The following is a 19,683-nucleotide window of genomic DNA, read 5'->3' on the forward strand; positions in this document are numbered from 1 at the left end:
ACTTTATCCCTTAGATCCGAAAATTGAAAGGAGCTTGCAAAGGAGAAGAAAACAAAGAGCAATGAATCAATGTGGTAACAATGAACCTGGTTTGAATGAGCTACTTAATCTAGGAGTTGGCAATGGTAATCCTTATATTGCTTAGATGTTTAATGATCGTGATAGGCCAATTCAAGAGCATGTAGTTCGTATCTTAGATGATTTGAACCCTGGAATAGTTAGGCCACAAATTCAAGCCGCCCCACTTTGAGTTGAAACTTGTAATGTTTCAGATGCTTCAATCAATTGGCCAGTTTGGTGGTTTGCCAACTGAAGATCCTAGATTGCACTTAATACTTTTCTTGGAGGCCTTCGGTTCTTTCAGACAGCAAGGTGTCCCTGAAGATGCCTTAAAACTCAAGTTGTTTCTGTATTCTTTAAGAGATCGTGCTAAAACATGGCTCAACACTTTGCCATCTGGAACAGTAGAATCATGGAATGATTTCTGTTAAAAATTCCTATTGCGATATAACCCACCCAATATGAATGATAAACTGAGAAATGACATAACATCTTTCAGGCAACTAGAGGATAAAACACTATATAAAGCATGGGAAAGGTTCAAAGATTTGCTTAGGAAATGTCCTATGCATGGATTTCAACATTGGACCCAAATGGGGATGTTATATAATGGTTTGAATGCACATACACGGATGGTGGTTGACGCCTCAAATAATATGACTCTATTGGACAAGTCCTATAATGAAGCATACGAGATTTTGGAGAGAATTACCAGTAACGATTATCAATACCCCACAACAAGAGCTGGAACTGGTATGAGAGTAGCTAGATCATTTGAACTGGATGTGATTACATCGCTTACTACTTAGGTATCTTCTTTAGCCAACATGATAAAGATCATGCATAAGCCTAGTGAGGTGAAAGAGCTGAAAGTAGTTGGGTTATCTCGTGTTTACTGTGGTGAGGATCACATGTTTGAAGAGTGTCCTTTGAACCCAGCATCTGTCTACTATATGGGCAACTTCAGTACGAACAACAACCCTTATTCCAACACGTATAACCCTGGTTGGAAGTAACACTTAATTTTAGGTGGAACAATCAAGAAGCTGAAAATTCCAACATAGCTGTCAGACCCAATGCCATGAATGTCCCACCTAGTTTCCATCAGTATATACTGCCTGAATAACGAGCTCAACAAGGGAAGAGATCATCTTCTTTCTTATATATTGAATCTTTATGGAAGGAGTATATCACCAAGAATGATGTTGTGATCTAGAGCCAAGCGTCATCTTTACAAGCTTTAAAGAACCAAGTAAGACAGATTGCTATTACTTTGAACTCAAGAACACAAGGAACTTCTCCTAGTGATACCGAGAATGCAAGACCATATGGGAAAGAACATTGGACCAGGCGATGCTAAAGAAAACTTAGATAGCACCACTGAACACAATGCTTTGGCAAAACAATCACTACAACCTGAAGTTCGCCCACCCCTACCATTTCCCCAACGATTTCAGAATCACAGACAAGACCAACAATTCAGGCGATTCTTAGATGTCTTTAAGCAACTTCACATCAATATACCTTTGGTGGAAGCTTTGGAGCAAATGCCCAACTATGTCAAGTTTATTAAAGACATACTTTCAAGGAAGAGATAATTGGGAGAATTTGAAACAGTCGCACTTACTGAAGGGTGCATTACTATACTAACAAATAAATTGCCTCCAAAGTTGAAGGACCCATGAAGCTTCACAATACCTTGCTCAATTGGTAACCGATATGTTTGAAATGCCTTGTGTGATTTAGGAACAAACATAAATCTTATGCCCATGTTTGTGTTCAAAAAGCTGGAAATTGGTGAAGCAAGACCTACGACTATGACCTTGCAATTGGTAGATTGATCATATGCACACTCAAAAGGTAAAATCGAAGATGTCCTGGTAAGGGTAGAAAAATTCATATTCCTGGCTTATGAGAATGCTAAGCTCTGTAAGGAAAAGACCAAGTGATGGCACAAAAAGATGATCAAGCCAAGGCAATTTAAATAGGGGCAACAAGTGTTGCTATTTAACTCAAGATTGAAACTGTTCCCTGGTAAGTTGAAATTGCGATGGTTAGTGCCTTTTGATTTGATCAAGGCCTATCCTCATGGCACAGTGGACATCAAAGTTACCAAGACTGGGGTAATGTTTAAAGTTAATGGTCAACGTTTAAAGCATTAATGGAATGCTCATGTGGATCGAGACAAAGAATCCATTGACCTTCGAGATGTTTTAGCTCAAAATTTTTTATATTTTTAATTTCTTTAGCTGCTTTACTTTAATTTCATTTTTATAGGTTTTCTCTTTAATTAATTAACACTATTTTCATTTTTGGTTATCTTTTTTATTAATGTATAGCTTTAGCAAGAATTATAGGGAAATAATGAAGGTGCAAGCTTGTTAAATGTAGTACCAATGGGTGTTTGCCCCAACATTTCAAAAGAGAATTATGCCTCGGCAAATAAGGTTATTGGATATTAAATCTAGAGAAAATGATGGTTGACAAGAAAGAACGATTCAAGGGAGAGATTTTGGATAGCTGGGCCCATTCTGCTAATTAGGTAACCTATGAAGGAAATGCCAAACATGTTGCTTTAGGGCTAGGTCATTCTAGGGTTCTCTCCAAAACAATTTTATTTTTCCTCTTTCATTCCACAAAACTTACTCTGTGAGCTTTTCTAAACCGTCAACAGCATTACCCCTATTTACTTCTCTTCAACTTCCCACGCCTCTTTCATTTTCCACAATTCCTTTATGTTTATCGTTTCTTTTTCTTAAACCTCATTGACTTCTCCTCTTGCACTTTCAAATTCCTTTAACTTCTCTTAAGTAGTGTTATTTTCCCGTCTAACTTAGACCACATTCTCAAGGATTTGTCAACATTCTTAAATGGAAAAAGTAAAAACCATTTCCAAAGGTGCTAAATCTTTACAAGTAGGTGCTACCCAACCTAAAACCTCCTTCAACAGTGTTGCTACTATTGAGTAAAACTACATCTCTAAGTGACCATTTTGTTTCGAACAAGGTTTTCTGTTCAAAGATGAGCCTTATAAGGGATATGATGAGTCAGTTTCCTCCATTGTTGAGAAGCATGGATGACAAATTTTCTACTTACATCTAGATGATGTTTTAAGGAAAGTCGTTCACGAGTTCTATGTACACATCACTTCTCTTGACAATCCTTTTATCTATGTTCTTGGAACTTCAGTCCCATTTGATGAAGACCGCATTAATACTCAATTGGGTTAACTGATGTTCAAGATGAACATACTCCATTCACCGAAACCAACACTATTGATGACTTAAATCAGGTATTAAAATATTTGTGTGTTGCAGGCACTCGATGGACTATCTCTAACCAAGAATACCATACAACCGAGAGGGCCTCCCTAAACCCATAGGTAAATTTTGGTACCACTTCCTCAAAAGTCAAATAATGCCATCCACCCACAACACCACAGTATCAAAGGAATTAATGGTATTGTTGCATTCAATCATTGTGGGTCAAAAAATCAACATTGGCCGGGTAATTTTCCATGAAGTGCATTGATGTGCAGAGAAGAATGCCGACAGCCTCAATTTCCCTTCCCTCATCACTACTCTTTGTAGAATAACTCAAGTACCTTTAAATGCCAATGAGGACATCAAACCAAACAAAAGAGGAATGTCCAGGGCTATATTTGCCAAAATCCAAGGAGTGGACACATCAAAACAACCTTAGCATAGTAAGGCACCCACCTCCTCTACGAAGCACTTTCCCACAACAGAAGCCTTACCATCTCAAAGCTCCTTTGAAAAATAAGTGTTGCAATCATTAGAGCAACTAGAGCAGAGAATGTCCCTGTTTGAGATTCAATAATTTCAACTTGTTGAAGAGATGACAAAGGCCCAGAAACAGCAGGCATGCTACTGGTCCTATGTGAGGGACAAATATGTGGCTCTAAAATAGTCATTGCAGAATAAATTCACCAAGCCTATGCCTAACTTCCTTGATTTCCCAAAAATTTGCTAGCATATTCCAAGACTGAGGAGGAACCAGTTAAAATCCACTCTAACAAGGTCGAATCTGCGAACATGAGAGCTACTCCTAACACAGTGAAAGCAACTGAGGAGGAGTCTGAGAAAACAAAATATCTGAATATTGAGAGTAACGAAGATGAGCAAAATGAACCCACACCTGCCGCTAAACCCACCGAGAAGGGCAAAGAAATTGTTCCACCCACACCACCTGAAGCCATGACTACCCAAGATCATGAAATTGATTGCATCATTAATGAGATCACTGAGTCCTATAAAGAACGGGAGGATGTGCCACTCCATTCAATAAAAAGAAAGTTGTGTTATAAGCACAGTGCACACAAATCCATCCCCAGATAAGGAAGAAACAATCACCAACATCTAAGTTAGGGGAGTTCTCTTCTTCTCATATATTCATGCATTCATATTTTTATTTTTTACTATGACATTTCTGTATACATATATTCATGCATTCATGTTACATAGATGTTCATGCATTGAGGATAATGCATCCTTTAGGTTTTGGGGTGTATCGAGCATTTAGGATACATCATATATTTAGTAAGCATGCTCATTTTAGTATAGTCATTCTAGTATAGCCAAATTTGTTTTTCCACGTAACTTCCAAGAACTGGTTAGACTATGATAAGTACAATTTATACTTGTTTTGTTTGATGATGAGTTTAATTTTTCATTAAACCTAGAACATGTGACAGTGGATTAGGTGAGTTTAGTTTAGGTTAGGTTGCTTAAGAATCGAATCCTAAAAATAAGATATCCTAACCTCAATTATAATTGGACTAAAGTGAGTTTCTTTCAATGAATTTAGAGATTCTTGAAGCTAAACTCAGTAAAATTGCCAAAGCATTACTTAAAGAATTACCAGTAGACACTCCAATGCTTAGAATTTCCAAATAGGTCAGCAACACTTTGTTTGCTCAATCGTGTTGTTGGCTAGAAAAGTGAGCTTAAGCAAGAGTGTGTAATAAAGAAAAATGAAAATTAAGGGCACTCCACTGTAGTAATTGGCTGAGTAGCTAAGGAGGTAGTTGTTTGCTCCATCCATCTTCTAAGTTAATAGCCTTAGCTTCATGAGTGAATTCCATTCAAATCGTGACATGATTGAGTACCCAATAATTCAGTGTATGCTCCATTGTGATTATCGAGTCAAATAATTGTTAGACAAGCTAAGCCCCTACTATTGCTTAAAAAAAACAAAACCAATTTAGATAAAAGAAGATCTAAGTAAATTAGAAGATACTAGCTATAGCCAAAATGCACAAATGATCATTTAGGAATTTTGTTTTTAATCTGAGATTCTCTACACTACCTTTTCTAAGAAAAACTTTGAAACTTGAACAAGTTTTTAGACATAGAAGACTGCTGAGAACTGATATATAAATTGTTCTTTGAATGGACTGTAGTACAAGGTGGTTATGTGCAATGATATTTTTTGCATTCATGCATATTTGCATGACGGCATGCATTATCGGAGTTTTCAAATCAAACGAACATAATTTCAAATGAATACAAATAATATCAATAGTCATGTTAAAACCAATCCAATTCATACATATCATCCCTTATACGAGCCCTCGAAGCCTTAAAAACAAATTAGAAACAAGTCGGGACTAAATCAGAAACTCAGAGAATTATTCAGAAAACAATGAAAATTATCTACATTGTAGTGGTCATATGATCAAGAGACATGCCCGTGTCTTAGGCCGTGTGGGCATTCGAAATAGGGACACACAGCTATGTTCTAGCTCATGTCCATGCCTGTGTAACTCACTAACTTGGGTCACATGGCCAAGCCACACACCTGTGTGCCAGGCCATGCACCCTTCTAAGTAACCTCACACACCCGTGTGCTATGCCGTGTAACAGCCTAACTTGAACCCTTTGAAAACTACAGTGACATGGTCGTGTGTCACACACAGCTGAGACACACGCCCGTGTCTCTGCCCGTGTGGGCGAAAATAGGCTATTTTACAAGCCATTTTCTCACCCATTTTGGCGTGCACCTACACCCAAAATTTCACATATATACAAGCTATAACAAGGCACCAAAATCATGAAAAATCAAGCTATATACATATGGTATATTATCATACAACCAATATGCCCATAGGCACCTCAAATGTCAACATATAAACATGTAACCATGTACTCAATTTAGCCAATTAATATTTGCTATCTTTTAAACTAAATTTACTTCAACATATGCTATTTAAATTACCTAACAACCAAACACCAAAAAGGTACCATTTATATCATTCCACTACTATCACCAATAAACTTATATGCCATTGAAAGAAAGATACCAAATCCACATTTAAAACATATCACATAACCTTTATAACATGCATTTTCAAACTAGTCTTTCATCTTTATTTATTCAACACCTAACCAAATACAAAAGCTAGCATAACAAATTAAATTCATCAACATTAAACCATTCATAAATGATTGCATTCATACCACTTTATCAAGTCAAAAGATACATATGTAAAACCTAGAAAACAAAGTGTCCAAACACACAACTTAGTAATTCACTTTTATACCAAATGAACTAGACAGATATACATATATAATTATAGCCACATATACATGCCACAATCCCAAAAGAGTTCAAAAACTACTAACGATGATGGATAGTGTGAGCTGAAGTTTCGATCCGTCCCCAGTCAGCAAAAGTAATCTACAAAATGACACACAAACATGTATAAGCTTACAAAGCTTATAAGTACATAGCAATTTAATTAACTTAACATTAAATGCATGAAATTTTATTTAATTTAATTAATGTTATTGAAATGTAACGACGGCAAAAAAGTGCGATCAGGGGTACCGAAGTACAACAGGGGCATGTAAGTGTGATTAGGGGTACCGAAGTACAATAAGGACACATAAGTGCGATCAGGGGTATCGAAGTACAATAGGGGCACGTAAGTGCGATCAGGGGTACCGAAGTACAACAGGGGCATGTAAGTGCGATCAGGGTATAATTATATAATAATTAACCACTTGATTATAAAATTACAAATACATAAGTAAATCAAATGATATACTTTAATTACTATGAACTTACATCGACACTATCGCGAAGGAGTACGATTGGTTAATCCATGACTTTTGCCTTCCCTCGATTTAAATTTGGTTGAGGTTTATCTTGATCTAATTAAATAAATTCAACCAATTTAGTAACTATTTTATTGAATTCAATCCAAATTCACTTTTCTGAAAAATTACACTTTTGTTCCAAATATTTTGATTTCTTTACAATTTAGTCCTTAAGCTCGTAAAATGAAATTCATGCAATTTCATCCCTACCCAAGCCTAGCCAAATTTAATACAATCTCATAGCAACCCACACATTTCATTAATTCACAAATTATACCATGAGTATTTCACATTTTACAATTCAATCCCTAATTGACAAATTCATCAAAAATCACTTAACAAAAGTTGTTTATCCAACAACAAGGATTCATTTTCTACCATCAAACTTCATAAACAACATTAATTCCTTCATGCAAAAACTTAAATCTTTTAAAAAAATTTCAAATTAGTCCTTGGGCTAGCTAGATTAAGCTACAACGACTTCAAAAACGTAGAAATCATTAAAACGAGACAAAAACAAACTTACATGCAGAAATTAACCTAGCTGAACCTTCCAAGCACCAAAAATGGTGTTTCTCTTTCGATAATTCGATGGGAGAATAAAACTAGAAGATGATACCATTTTTTCCTATATTTTATTTTAAGTTATTTATTAAATTACAAGTTTAACCTTACTAATTATCCATTTAAAACACATATAAAATGTCCATAAAAGTGCACTATCTTTAATAATGGTCTATTTACCATTTAAGACGTCTTACTTTTTAATTCTATAGCTATTTAATACTTTTGGCTATTAGAACTCTACTTTTGCACCTTTTTCGATTTAGTCCTTTTTATCAACTTAAAAGCATGCAAACGGTAAAATTTCTTAACGAAATTTTTATACAACACTACTAACGTGCCGTAGACAATAAAATAATAACAAAATAAATTTTTCCACATCGAATTTGTGGTTTCAAAACTACTATTTCGATTTCACTGAAAACGAGCTGTTACAGGATGTGCATGGATAGGTTTTAGTGAAATTTTAATGATTTTAAAAGGTTAATTTGGTAAATTGACAATTAAGTTAAAATGTTAAGTAAATTAAAAGGTAAAAGATATCATCTTCTTGTTTTCTTCATGCCAAAACCAATTTTAGCAATTAAAGGAGGGGAAAGTTCAACCAAGACTTGTTTCTCTTGCATGGTATGGTTTTATACCCTGTTTTTAATGATTTTTATGTTTTTGAGTTTGTTTTAGCTTAATCTAGCTTGCTCGGGGGTTAATTTGCAAAATTGTTAAAGGTGGAGGGACTTACCATGAATGCTTTTAAATGAGTTTTGATGTTAATTGATAGATTATGAATCCTTGTTGAAAAATTAACAAGTTTTGTTAAGTGATTTTTGATGAATTTCAGAAATAGGGATTATAAATCCTACGGTTTTGTTGTGAATTGTTGATAAATATGAGTTGCTTTAAGGTCCCTTGCAACATGGGTTAAGTTGGATTTAAGTTAAAATGGTTAGATTTTAAATTATGAGCTTAAGAATTTGTAAGGGGAAAATTTGTAATTTTGTATAAATAAGAATTATGGATTAAATTGAATTATATAAGTACTTAATTGAATGAAAATATTTATTTAGATCATGATAAACCACATACACATTTAGATCGAGGAAAAACAAAAGCTTTGGATTAACTCGACTAAACTACTATGCCCCTATCTATCGAGCTAAGTTCGTATGAACTGTAATTATTTTAATGTTAGCTAAATTTGAATGTTATTATATTGTTATGAAATAAATGAAATTGAGTATAAATGAATTTATGCCTTGATGTATTGACAGGTTACGAATCCTGGTTAAACCTTAAGAATTCTTAGGATAGAAATGACATGTCATTAGGGATTTCATGTTTCGGGTGCTGGTCTTGAATGTCTTATCGATGGTTGAGGTCCTACATTTGTTGTAGGTTCTCCTTAGCTCGTGTGAGTAGTATCGGATAGCTTTGATTTTGACCCACAACTCGTGTGAGCATTGATGTAAAGGAAATGTTACGGTTATATGAAAAGGCACACTTTGTATGAGCTTTCCCAAGTATCCGATGTAATTCTAGATGGTTCAACGGGTAAGAAAAAGGAATGAAATGGGAAGTATACAAATGGATTGAATCATGACTTTATGAAAGGAATTATGAACTAAATGATGTTAGTACATATGGAAATTTACATATTCTATGGTTGATTTCATTTGTATCATGGAGAAGTATACTAACTTGTGAGTTGGTGATATTGTTTAGGCTTTTAATAAGCTTATGGCATTGGTGATGAACTATGTTTAATCTTTGTATTGTATAAATAACATGGTAAGTTATGTTTTAGTTTGTACGAGCTGACTAAGCACTCATTGCTTACGTAGTTTATTTCCTTTATTTTACAGATTATTGGAAGCTCGATCGATTGGAAGCTTGTTGGAGATGTATCACACTATCAAGCAGTCAATTCGGTAGTTTTTGAGTATTTTAGCCAAGGTTTATAATGTCATGTATAGGGTAATTTGTAATGGTATTTTGGTTAATGTGTTGATGTTGTTTTTCCATGTATAAGCTTTTGAAAGCTATGTTAGTTTGGTACACTTTGATGCCTTACCAAGCTATCTCATTTTGGTTACTTTAATGTGCTTGTTACTAAGGTTCTTTTGGTATGTTGATGTTATCTTGAAAATGGTCTATTGTGACATGTTTTAGTACCTACTTGGATTAGATTTGTATGCATGAGATGAGCCCATATTGACATGTTTAGGTAAGTGATGTTTGGATGCAATTGTGGTGCCTTTGAATGGCATATTGTTTAGGTGAATTAGGTTGTTTGAAATGACATGGTTATATGTATTTGAACGGTGCTTAAGTCCCTTGAAAGTGTGCACAAATGAATTAGTTAGTTATGCATGAATTTATTATCAAATGGCTTAATTTTAAGTAGAATTTTGGGTCCACACGGCTTGGCACAAGGGCGTCTGTGGCAACTCAGAGAGTTGCACAGCCTAGCACACGACCAGGCACACGGGCATGTAGGGCATCTCAGTGAGTTACACAAGTGAGGACACAGGCTTGGACACGACCGTGTGTCCCTTGTTCAAAAGTTACATGGCCTAGCCACACGGCCGTGTGACCCTTGTTTCCAATTTTTGCTACCTTTTCTTAAATTTTCTGTTTTGTTTCAAATTAGTCCCGAATTGCCTCAAAGCTATTCTTAGGGCCTCTAGGGTTCGATTTAAGGACAGAATGCATGTGGTTGAATGGATTATGATATTTTTAATTTATTTAAGACGTTAAATTTTTACGATTGTACGGTAATACTCTGTAACCCTAATTCGACGACGAAGACAGGTTAGGAGTGTTACATGCACCAGATGCCAAGTTGGGGGAATTTGTGTTCTGAACCGTGATTTCTTCCTCTACAATTTGTTCTAAATCTGCTGATTTAAACTATTATTTTGGGATGTTGATGATATTAAAAATACTTGAATTTGCATATCCCAATTATGAGCTAACTTAGCATAGTTGGGAATTACTTTTGATGATGTTTTAACTCTGATGAATGTTTATGGATGAATATGATTCAGTTTACTCTTTACTGAATGTTTAATTCTGTTTGTATGCTTATTAAGGTATTGATAAATGCTTGATAAGTCTGAAAGTAACTTAATATTGATAGAGTTAGGTTGGTTGGACCAAAATCAGGTAATATAAGTTTGCATTGAGTGAAATGCTCGTGTAAATAATAGACATAGAGATTTACCTTATACGATTTAGAGGATTGTGCTTCAATCATTGTTGCTAATTCTTAGCATATAGATGTATAGTGTCTTATGAGTGAGCAGCTTTAAGTCTTGCTTTCGATAAAGGTAGACCACGTTAGTATCCAATCGAGCAGTAGATTACCATATTTTTGCCATGGCATTGTTCCTGGATTATAACTAATTCATTAGTAATCCCAACCTTTACAATCAATATTCCAATATTGCTAGAATCCTTAGTGCTTTTATTCAATTTGTTGCAATTGCAGTTTATGATAGTACATTTTATAACTTTCATTTTTAATGTATTAATTGCATTTTTTTTCTCAAAATATCATTCGATTCATTTATATTTTCTGCTCAATTGTGATAATTTAGACAAAAACTACTAATCCAATCCTCGTGGGAATGATACTCACACATCACTTTATTACTTGATTCAACATGCATACTTGCACAATTCGTACATCATATTCACACGCAAAATTGGGTCACGGATGGGTGACTCGGAAGTTCGAGAGGGGAGTTCGCGGTCTCAGCTCGCACATGCCATAAGAAGCTCGCAAGGGGAGCCCGCTGTCTCAGTTTGCGTATACCCAAGGAATTTGTATATGAAGGCTACGACGTCCAGTAGGTAGCCCAGAATAGTGCTCATGCACACGTGTCTTGCATGCATAAAGTCTACTAAGAACGTCAATTTCATGAGCAGTAACCATGTATATAAATATTCGATTGTCCCCTTTAATTTGACACAATGGAAAATTACTCAACAGGTTTAATAAACTATCCATTAGTATCATTAATATCTTTGTAGATTGTCTTCAACAGTTTTTGCACGCAAAGTAAATATTGGCTCACTAATTATCTAATGTTTAACTAATATTAAATGGTATTACATAGTGATAATGTAACACAAAAAGACAACTTATATTAGTAGATACCATAACACGTCCATAGTCTAATCAGAATTGAACAAATATATTGAAAGACTAGTATGTCATATATCAAGTCTAATGGAGAGATACATTATCTTAGGTATCAGAGTGGGTTACTCCCAAAAGATAGAGACATAGTTGTGACTAATTGGATTGACAATACATCACACAAGATCCAAGTAGAATAGAGCCTACATTCGTTTATAGATTTATTCACTTGTGACGTCCATAGTGTGGCACACCTTAATCTTGAGTGGATGATGGACTATGTATGAGTAACTCACATACTTAGTTGTAAATGAAAGTTCGAGTTCAAAAAGTAAGGAACCGAAACTTGGTGCATTGGGTATACGACTTTTGCATAGCATCATTCCACAACGGTGGAATTGTAACACCCCTCACTTGTCTCCGACACCGGAATAGGGTTATGGGATGTTAGAGTAACTAACGGAACAAGAGCATGCAATTTACATTTTAAAATTCTTTTAAAGAATCATTAAATATCAAGCATTAAATTAAAACATGTTATACATGCAAGATCGAGCTAAAATTAAGCTTACAAAAGCTCTAAAAATAATTCTAAACTAAAAAGGGACTAAATTGAAACTTTACATAAAAGTGAGGCAAAAATAGAAAAAAGGGATCACATGGCCATGTGACATTGGATCACATGGTTGTGCCTTCAATCTGTGTACGAGACTGATGTCGTGTAATGCTCAGTCACATGGCCGTGTCGCCAGGCCGTGTAACAACCTGGGGTCGTGTGGACTTAAATGTAAAATTTTACGAACATTCACATAGTCGTGTGGCTGAACTGTGTGAGAGACTGAGACTGTATCAATAATCATGCATTCTAGTTACCAGTGGCACACAGTCGTGTCAACCATCCGTGTATGACACACGACCGTGTGGTAAACTATGTACACCTAAAGTGACCATTTTGCAATAGATACAATCTAAACACTTAAGCATTACCAACCACATATTTAGGTACATTATAGTCTTGCCTAAAATATTTCAAAAAGTCAAGCCAAATCATGATATAGTACATCCTAATAGTGCTTAACCAGTATGCCATTTTTGCACCATCACAACCAAGTTCTAAAACATTTTCTAGATATCCAAAAAATATCACACCAAAATGTTCCAATCATAAAACTCAACCATACATACAAACATATATTATCATTGTGCATTTTACCATGAATACTTTCCAAACCTTACCTTTTAACAAGCCTAAAACATGCCATAACTCATACCAATCTTGACCGTATAGGTCTCAAACCTATTTAATGTCATTTAACAAGCATAACTTAACCTTTCAATCAAGTATCCTAGAAGCAAATTCCAAACACATACATGTTTCAATATTATCCATTCAACAACCACTTATAAAACCATTCATGCCAACCAAGACTACCATATAAACTTTCAACTCAACATTACATAATAATCATATCCAAACATTACAACTTCGTTGCTTAAATGTCAAAACAAATGATCTCAAGACACAACCTATATTCATGCCATAAAAGTGAAATAAAAATGATCCAGAATCTACTGAAATTGAAGTTTGATAGTGTGAGCCTTGAAGTTGATCTGACAGCCTAGTTTCGCAAAATGTCAACTACAAATAGGAATTGAAATAGAGTAAGCTTTTAATAGCTTAGTAAGTTCATAGATAACTACATACCAACTTACCTCAATCATGCATACATAAATAAATGATTAAGATAATAATAACTTGATATAACAGTACACAAGAAACATGTGAGTTCATCATAGTACCAAATCACCAAGTAATTCAATATTTAACAAGTTATGCAACCTAGTCCTTCCACATTTATTCAACATGTACGAAGGAGTCATATAACAATTATTCACAAGTTTAATTAGCTTGATGAACTATAGCAAAAGTAATTCGGATATTTGGGTAACTACACTACACCAAGGAGCACTGTAGTGCTATCAAGGGCATCAAAGTGCAAAAAGGGGCATGATTGTGCAAATAGGAGCACCAGAGTGCAAATAGGGATAGCGAAGTGTGAACAAGGGCACCAAAGTGCAAACTGGTGCACCGAAGTGCAATGTATAAGCATCGAAGTGCAAACTCGTACAAACCTGCATTCTAACCTTATTGGCATGCTAATCATATCATAATCCTTTACTACCTTGAAATAAGAATTTATAAAGGATTTTTGACAATTAAAATATAGGGGCACTTCCATATTTCCAGTACACCGTCATACTAAAATCATATTCATTCGAAATAGATATGAATCATACTTCTTAGGTATACAAGACTTTTATTACGATCATTTCTCACCTTTGCATTAACTAAACATTTCAAATATTCCATCCAACAATGTAAACAAGTTCATATTCACAATTCAATAGTAGCCAACAAATATAAATACATTTCTATACCCTATGAACTCTCCTAATACAACCAACTAGCGAATTTAATAGTAGGGTCTATTCTGTAATTTTCCTTTTTTCTCAATTTTCCTCCGTATAATTCAATCTTTGAGCTATATAATAGTTAAATTCAATTTATCGATCTCAAAATGCATTACCATACTCATATTCATGCATATGACTTATTAATTTCATTTAAAACATTTCCTTTAACTTTTACATGTTGTTCAATATTTAGTCCCTAAAATCGAAACTATTATAACTTTCCTATTTAAACTTCAAACTTAAAACCGATTAAATATTCATCCCTATCCAGCCTTCATGGATTAAAAATTTACCGAAATTTCATGCTAAAATCTACATACTTTCATTTTAATCCCTAAACTTAAAACTAACAAAAATCTCTTTACAAATTAGTCCTTCAACATCTCTAGGCTTACAAATCTATCATTAAACATCAACAGCTTCTACAAATAAAAATGGAAACTTTTAAAACCTTTAAAATTTTTACAATATAGTTTCTGGGTTAGCTAGATTAAGCTACAATGGTCTCAAAAACATAAAAATCATGGAAAACGAGATTGAATAACACTTAAATGCAAGAAATCCAATTGGCCAAACCTCAAAACCTCCAAAAATGGTGTTTTTGTTGATATTTCGGTGAGAAAACCAAAATGAAGATAATGCCCCTTTTGTTTTACTATTTTAACATACAATTATTATTTAATTTATAAAATAACATATAAAAATCTATGAAATAATGCATTAATCATCCATGAAAGTTTCAATAGGGTCTATTTACAACATAAACCCTCGAAAAATTATTAATCTAAGCCACTTAACCAATAGAAATCAATAGCTATAAAGTTTTATGGTTTTTGCGATTTAGTCCTTGTACCTAAATTGACCAGTCAATCAATCAAATTACCGAAACAAAACTTAATATAACTCTATATTAGACTATTACATATTATAAAATAATATTTACTAACTAATCATCAGAAATCAAGGTTCTGAAATCACAATTTCTGGTACCACTAAAAAAAGGGTTGTTACAAGAAATCATAGTCAATTTAAAGAGTAAATGATATCTTCTCATCAACATTACATGATAAATGAAAAGTAACGTGGCTATGAGTCATTTGTCTTTGAGATAAATGATTTAATTACTATTTGTTAGTAATTGACTTTTCATGGAGGGAGATGTAATGGTTACCATGAGATAAAATAGGATCATATTGGGCGAAAGAATTTATCCCAAAGAGATTAAGGATATCCTATAATGATAGCACATTTAATACGAGGTCATCGGACGATCACTTATTAAATAACTTTCGTAATGGTATATGATAAAGGAGAGGTAAATCACGATACTTTAGTGGAATGAGTTCATGACTAAAAATTGTTCTAATTAATAGGCTAAGAGTTAGAACTTGATTATAATTTATTTAAGTCCTAGTTATATATGTCCAATCGACCCCTTCGCTAGCTTGAGATAATCAGAAACAAATTGCATGTAGAGCCAAAAATATGGATGAAGCAAGAGAAATATATCACATGTATTACTATCCGTAGTGAATGTGTTTTCACTCTAAGTAAAAAAGATGACTTATAAATTAATTTAAGTTCTTGAATTATTATTAATTAAGTGTAATTAAATAATTGGAGTTTAAAGTATGAATTAAATTAATTAGTCATCATAGATTTGTTGAATAAGGCATTAAAGATATTTTCTAATAGATTCTAATATAATAAAGTTTTCACAACTTTAACGAAATTAGAATTAGGTTGAGAAAATAATTTAATTGAGAAAATAATTTAGTTAATTTAATTTAATTAATTGATTAAATAAATAATAATTTGGGAAATAAAAAAATGAATATTGAGTTGGATAAATTATAAGTGTTGGATAAAAGTTTAGATAACACATATAATTAGACCTAATACATGAAAGACTTAATTAGGCCTTGCAAAATACAAGGGAAGGTAAACATTAGTATCCCATAGGGCGTTTTGGCATCCTTACTACTTCTGCTTGGAGTAGAAGTTGTTTTTTATTAAAATATTATTACTTAATTAGACCTTATTTGAATAGAAATCTTGTAATGATTCTCTATAAATAGGAACTATGTGTTAACACTTTACACACTTGATTAACATCACTATTCTGTCAGAAAATAGTGAAAATTTATTTTCTGAATAAATTATAATTTTTGAGAAAAATGCATTGTTACTAGTTAAAGAAGAATTAACTTTCCTATTCAAAGTTAAGTTAAAGTTTTTATTTTGTGCGATTGGTTCGTGATTTTGAGCCCACACTCAAAGGAATTTATGGTCTGAGAATAGTAGAGAAGGTCGTTCGGTAGAAAGCGAAATCAACTTAACCGCCTTGTATAAAACACAAGTATAATTTTAATTAAGGGTTTATTTCTATAAATATCACAATATTCAATTTTAAAGAAAAAGTTAAAATTTTGTTGTGCCTAAAACACTATTTTTCTAAACCAAAATTTCCAATACTTGGTATCGGTGTCCGATTTGCTATGTTTATAGTATAAACTAATACTTCATTTTTTCCTCTTTCTCTCCTTATTTGATTAAATTGAGATGAAAAGTGGGATTTTAAATTGTATGCATGTTTTAGATTATTATGTATGTGGATGAATGTATGGATTATTTTATATATTATGTTATAAAGTAATTTTGTCGAAGGTTGTGATTCTTAGAAATTAGACTGGTTGTAATTTTAAGTTTTCATAAATTTTGGGTTTGTAATTAGATCATGGACTATTATCTCCACGCAGTTTTGTTTTAATTTTATTTGTTGTAAAATTAGAAAAATTCTTGTGAGCCAAAAATGAACTAGTAATTTTTGTAACAAAAAAATTCCATTGATTCAAAGAATCAACTCAATCGGTGGTGATTAAAGGTGGGCCAATCGACAGTGGTTGGTGGTGGTCGAGATTGGGTTGGTAGTGAGTCGATCGGCGGTGGCTAGCACTGGTCCACGGTTGATTCCCCTTTCTATTACTTGTTTGATTTTTCAGGTTTGGAGATTATTTTCGAAGAACATGTTAATTTTAGGATTTGGGATCTTTTTGGGAAACGCAAAGGATGTTTGACTTTCACCTAAAAGACCCAAAGGATGCTTTGGGAAAAATACTATAATTTTTCGTTGGGATGCCTTTTCCTAGTTAGTTCCAATTGAAGTTTTGCAAATTTATAGCATGTTATATGAGAATGTGATGAGATTAAATTGACAAGTATGTTCATGCATATGCAATGTTATAATCATGCCATGTAGTTTAAGAAAAAAAGTCACTTGTACTTGTCATATACACTTATTTATTCATGATTGAAACCGAAATATGAAAACCTTACATGTTTTTAAAATAATGAGTGGGAGAATGTCCTTAAACAAGACCTATGGTCTCCATCTTGGTTTCTATGTGAAGACATGATAATACTTTGAGCCAGTTTTACCCAGGTTGCACCCCATGGTAAGTATTATCATCTTGGACTTCATTAGGGAGATTTCCTTTAAAGGAAAACTATTTTTATATAGTATTCATTGAGTTTTCCCACGATGACTCATATTAGAGTACATATTTATGACGACTTTTGAGTTAATGGTTATACACTCAAGATTATTCTAGTTAATTACCTATTAGATATGGTGCCATAAGTGTAGTATTTTCCTCTATGTAAACCTATATTTCTTCAAACTGATTGGTTAATAAAATTATTCATGAATTACATTAATACCCTTTTTATATTTTCCTTACGTGGTTTTTGCATGTAAAGAAAAATATAAGCAAATATTAGTTCACTGGTTGTCTAATGTTTAACTAATACTAAGCGGTATTACGTGGTCTGATCGTAATATGGAAAGAGAGCTTTTATTAGTAGATAAACCTAAAGATGTCCTTTTTGGATCTAGTGCCCTAAGTGTAGTATATTCGTTTGTAAACTTGTAATTTTTTTTGAAAAGATTGAAGAATAAAACAAATTCATGGATTACATTAATATACTTTGTATGATTGTCCTCGTACGGTTTTTGCACGCAAAGCAAAATGGAAGCAAATGTTGGTCATTGGTTGTCTAAAATTTAAACTAATACTAAGCAGTATTATATGGCCGGATTGTAATACAGAAAGACAACTTACATTACTCGATGAAACTTAACATGTCCTTAGTCTAATCGAAAACGAGCAAACTAAAATTGTAATTTTTTCGAAAAGATTGAATAATAAAACAAATCCATGGATTACATTAATATATTTTGTATGACTTTCCTTGTATAGTTTTTGCAGGAAAAGAAAAATGGAAGAAAATGTTGCTCATTGGTTGTCTAACGTTTAAACTAATACTAATCGACATTACATGACTAGATCGTAATATAGAAAAACAACTTATATTAGTAGATGAAACTTAACATGTCCTTAATCTAATCAGAAATGAGCAAAATAAACTTGTAATTTTTCAAAAAGATTGAATAATAAAACAAATTCATGGATTACATTAATATACTTTTTACGATTTTCCTCATACGGTTTTTGCATACAAAGGAAAATGGAAGCAAATGCTACTTATTGGTTGTCTAACGTTTAAACTAATACTAAGTGGTATTACATGGCCGGATTGTAATATAGAAAGACAACTTATATTAGTAGACGGAACTTAACATGTCCTTAACCCAATTGGAAATGAGCAAACTAAACTTGTAATTTTTTTTTTGAAAAGATTAAATAATAAATAAAATTCTTGGATTACATTAATATACATTTTATGATTTTCCTTGTACGGTTTTTGCACGCAAAGAAAAATGAAAGCAAATGTTACTCATTGGTTGTCTAACGTTTAAACTAATACTAAACGGTATTAAATGGCTGGATCGTAATACAAAAAGACAACTAATATTAGTATTCGAAACTAAACATGACTTTAGTCTAATCGGAAACGAGCATACCGATTGAAAGACTAATATACCGTCTATCAAGTCCAATTATAGAGATTCTTTGTCTTGGGCATCGGAGGGATGACTTCTAAAAGATAGAGATATAGATGTGACTGACTGAATTGACAATACATCGAACAGGACCCAAGATGAATAGATTTTGAAACCGTTTATGGATTTACTCACTTGAGACATTCATAGTGTCACAAACCTAAATCCTGAGTGGATGATCGACTATGTATGCGTGACTCGTAAACTTTAATGTCAGTAAAAGTTTGTGTTTGAATAGATAAGAAATTGAAAGTTGGTGCATTGGGTGTACGACTTCTGCAATATAGCGTCATTCACAATAGTGGAATTCATAGCCTAAGAGATGGAATTCATAACCTAAATCCTTTCATTTACATTAC

The 19,683-nt window shown here is 33.3% G+C and overlaps 1 non-coding gene across 1 annotated transcript; it reads right to left on the reverse strand.

Annotated features, from left to right (window-relative positions):
• Window positions 1-530: 530 nt before the first annotated feature.
• On the reverse strand, window positions 531-637 carry LOC128035685 (small nucleolar RNA R71). The gene has a single exon (XR_008192237.1). It is a non-coding gene; the product is annotated as a small nucleolar RNA R71 (small nucleolar RNA).
• Between the last annotated feature and the right edge of the window lie 19,046 nt (window positions 638-19,683).

This window comes from Gossypium raimondii, chromosome 12 (assembly GCF_025698545.1).
Source record: "Gossypium raimondii isolate GPD5lz chromosome 12, ASM2569854v1, whole genome shotgun sequence".
NCBI classification, from domain to species: domain Eukaryota; kingdom Viridiplantae; phylum Streptophyta; class Magnoliopsida; order Malvales; family Malvaceae; genus Gossypium; species Gossypium raimondii.